General features: G+C 39.0%; 1 long non-coding RNA gene across 3 annotated transcripts; it reads left to right on the forward strand.

Annotated features, from left to right (window-relative positions):
• Positions 1-2,244: 2,244 nt before the first annotated feature.
• LOC124667665 lies at positions 2,245-4,138 on the forward strand. 3 transcript variants are annotated; one of them, XR_006991359.1, is made up of 3 exons: positions 2,245-2,930; positions 3,004-3,588; positions 3,723-4,138. It is a non-coding gene; the product is annotated as an uncharacterized LOC124667665 (long non-coding RNA). The 3 variants fall into 3 exon arrangements; XR_006991360.1 differs by having other exon boundaries at positions 2,245-2,863; XR_006991358.1 differs by having other exon boundaries at positions 2,245-3,588.
• Positions 4,139-4,377: the final 239 nt, after the last annotated feature.

The following is a 4,377-nucleotide window of genomic DNA, read 5'->3' on the forward strand; positions in this document are numbered from 1 at the left end:
TACACTCCGCCACCAACAACCTTCAACGTGCTTCTTGGCTCCTACTGGTTCGATAACCTTGGTTTCTTACTGAGGGAAACTTACTACTGTGCGCATCACACCTTCCTCTTGGGGTTCCCAACGGACGTGTCAACTACACGCAGCAAGTAAATTTCTGGCGCTGTTGCCGGGGAGATCAAGACACGCTGCAAGGGGAGTCTCCCACATCCAATCTCTTTACTTTGTTTTTGTCTTGCTTTGTTTTACTTTATTTACTGCTTTGTTTGCTCTTATATCAAAAACACAAAAAAATTAGTTGCTAGTTTTACTTTATTTACTGTCTTGTTCTCTATATCGAAAACACAAAAAAATTAGTTACTTGCATTTACTTTATTTAGTTTGCTTTATTTACTACTGCTAAAAAAATGAGTAATCCGGAAGTTGAAATTCGTTCATTTAAGCAACAAGGGGGAGAAAGTTTTAAAGATGCTTGGTATAGAATTAGCGATGCTCATCATAGGTGCATTAAGAAACACTCCACTATTATACTACTTAGGAACTTTTATGTTGGTATCTCTAGTTGGAATAGGTATGTTCTTGATACTCTTGCGGGAGGTAATTTCCTAGGCACTCCTGCTTTAGAAGCTAGTTGCGTTATTGAGAGTCTAGTTGGAATACCACCTGTTAATGAAGCTAAAATTGAAATCTCTCTTGAAGATGTTATGAGAAAGTTGGAAGCCATAGAGAAAGATATTCCAAGTATTGAGACTAAATTGGGAATATTACTTAATAGCACTGATAAACTTGATAAATCTCTAGGTGGAATTAATGAGAGAATTGATGTTTTAGAAACTTGTGCTACTCATGATAATCGAACCCATAGGATTAGTGAACTTGAAGAAGCTATGAGAACCTTGGGTTCAACTTTTTCTTCGCTTAAGTTTAAGGAGAAAGCTTATGTGGGTAAGGAGCAAAAATTCATGTATGCTTCTAAAGTGCCTAAGCCAAAAAAACTATTATAGGCCTAAAATTGATAAAGCACTTAGCACCACTATGGATGATGGAACATCTAAGATACCTATTGATGTTGATGCTTCATCTCTTGATAATACTTGATTCACACTTTCTGCGCCTAGCTGAAAGGCGTTAAGAAAGCGCTTATGGGAGACAACCCATTATTTTACTTCTGCACTTTGTTTTATATTTGAGTCTTGGAAGTTGTTATTACTGTAGCAACCTCTCCTTATCTTTATTTTATTAAATTGTTGTGCCAAGTAAAGTGTTTGATAGTAAAGTCAATACTAGATTTGGATTACTGCGCAGGAACAGATTTCTTGCTGTCACGAAATTGAGCCGCCCCTGCTGTAGAAAATTTATAAACATCTGCCAATTTACGTGCGTGATTCTCAGATATGTACGCAACTTTCATTCAATTTGGGCATTTTCATCTGAGCAAGTCTGGTGCCTCTAAAAAATTCTTCTTTACGGACTGTTCTGTTTTGACAGATTCTGCCTTTTATTTCGCATTGCCTGTTTTGCTATGTTTGATGGATTTCTTTGTTCCATTAACTTTCAGTAGCTTTGTGCAATGTCCAGAAGTGTTAAGAATGATTATGTCACCTCTGAATATATGAATTATGCACTGACCCTCTAATGAGTTTGTTTTGAGTTTGGTGTGGAGGAAGTTTTCAAGGGTCAAGAGAGGAGGATGATACAATATGATCAAGAAGAGTGAAAAGTCTAAGCTTGGGGATGCCCCCGTGGTTCATCCCTGCATATTTTAAGAAGACCCAAACGTCTAAGCTTGGGGATGCCCAAGGCATCCCTTCTTCATCGACAACTTATCAGGTCCCCTCTAGTGAAACTATATTTTTATTCCGTCACATCTTATGTGCTTTACTTGGAGCGTCTGTTTGTTTTTGTTTTTGTTTTTCTTTGAATAAAATCGGATCCTAGCATTCTCTGTTTGGGAGAGAGACACGCTCCGCTGTTTCGTATGAACACATGTGTTCTTACACTACAAGAAAAATGTCACGTAGGGACGTTCTAACTAGGACGTTTTCATATTCGTCTTAAATTTCAGAACCAGTTGGCACGAAGAGACGTTATTTGAGACGATCGACAAATCGTCGCATGTTTTCTGTACCCCAGGATTAGTAACCCTAATAGTTTGCTACCCTAGAGAAAGAAACTCACGCCTCATCCCACCAAATCTGATCTGAGATGGGAAAATATATTCACGCCGACAAGTCCCATCCACACGCGGCGACCTCTTTTGCGCCGCCGATCTTCAGAGCGCCGCCGGCTCTTCCTCCCGCTCCTCCTCGCCGCCCCCCTCTCTTCCGGTATCCCTAGTTCACTCGTCGGCATCACCTCTGCAACCTCGACCCTCTCTTTCCACGGACATACAGGTCAGGGGCCAGCAATCTCTCCACCCACACCAGCGTTCAGGGCGTTCCCGCGGTGGCTAGAGACGAACTCCTCTCCTTCGTGAAGGTCCCGCTTATTTGTGCAGCCTGCAGAATTCTAGTTCACGCAAGGATACATCCTCAGGTTAGATCACCGTTTGCCTTCCATACTATATGCATACAGATAAGGTGTTTGATAGTTTTACATAGATAAAATGTGTTTCTGTTTCCGGTTAACTGCTACAACATGGCATGAGGTTGGGCTTAAACTTTTGTTAGACTGCTATTTTTCTGAAGTTTTTTACTGAGCGAAATTTTAAATGATGTCACGAGGTACCAAACCTCCATCAGATTTATTCCCCGCTCGTGAACTCTGACTATGCTATATGTATTGCAGGCTGTGTTGGAATTTTTTGATTTAATTTGATTGTGCATCAATTATTAGCTGATGATGATGTACATCAGTGCTTGGCAAGGTTTGTCACTCTCCCGCAAGTGAGATTCTATTAGATGTAGATGGACATGCTTCGCCCCTCTGTATTAGTTAAGATCTATAACTATTACCATAAATTTGGATCATGTTTGCATATTGTTTATTAATTTTTTTTTCCTGTAGATATGAGCTGTGCAAAAAACAAGCTAAAATATCGAAGTGAAGAGATGGTGTTCCTTTGTTATGGATACTGCCTCTAATAGTAAAATACTTCGGTGCTGCTGTGTTAATGCTTGGTCGTTGAGCGTGGGAATATATCTACGCAATTCCATATACTTTTGGTATAATCCATTTTTTTTGTTTAGCCAGTGCAGGATATGTTGATGGTTCGATAGGAGCCTTTTTAAACTTTTCTCTATTTGAGGAGAGAACAAAAATTTACAAGGTAGCAAACCACAGTTCTCAGGAGTCACTAGTTTCCAGAAAATGATGTAATGTATGTTCAAAACAATATTTACTCTTCAAATGTATATACTCATATAGTACTACATAGTAAATTTCTCTTATTGGTGTGCCTATCCAAAAGTGAGACTTACTAATGAAGTGTTCTAGTTAATCTACTGGTACTTTGATTTCACTTTCTGTACAGGGCAACCATTTCAGATGCTTTTTGAAGTTGGACAACAAAAATATCCTTTCGGCGGTTTTAGGGGAAGCCTTCTTTGTGCCGTGAAATTCAGTCACTTTTACCATAATATTGTTCATCAGGTAAATAAAATATCACACCCCCACCCTGCCTTGCCCAATCCTTGCTCTAGATCTTCATACCACTGTGAATCTCAATTTTCAAAGATCAGTGTCGCCTTGTTGTTTAGTATAATATCCATTATTTCTCTTTGCAGTTTGCGCCGACATATCATGAATATGTGCTCTACAGCAAAGAGGGAGAGGATGAACCGACAAAATATAGCCCTGGCAGTATCGTGCCATCTGGACTGGACATGCAGCTAGTTGAAATATCTGTTATGGATGTGAAAGTTCCAGTTTCATCAAGTTTATTATCTTCTGATGCCAAACCATGCCCTCTCAAGTCGTGGATGGATATCTAAGGAGAAGTTAACATGGTGGCTTGCAAGCTCATGTACTATTAACTGTATACAAGATCTTATAGGTAGATAGATGCCAACTAGGTGGACACAATGCATTCAGGATTTAAATGAATTTTATCCAGTCGAGTCTGATCTTCCCTTTGTAATAGATCTACAGTTTGGCTGTAAAATACATTTGATCTTAACAAATAAAGATCTTTTTTTTCTAACGGTGAGTTCTATACTAGATTGCAATTAGTAATTATCGACAGTACCAAATAAAAAAGAAAAAATATGAAAAAAAGAACACGCATTCCAGTTATTTAAGACGCATTAAAGCGGCTCAACACATGAGTAGAGACGATGTGTATGGGCATCTAATAAAACGTCTATACAACTCTAAAGATGCTTTATCAGCGTCTCAATGCCTACTAAACACGCTCACGTAGCGTCTCTACATATCTTGTGA

This window comes from Lolium rigidum, chromosome 6 (genome assembly GCF_022539505.1).
Source record: "Lolium rigidum isolate FL_2022 chromosome 6, APGP_CSIRO_Lrig_0.1, whole genome shotgun sequence".
NCBI classification, from domain to species: domain Eukaryota; kingdom Viridiplantae; phylum Streptophyta; class Magnoliopsida; order Poales; family Poaceae; genus Lolium; species Lolium rigidum.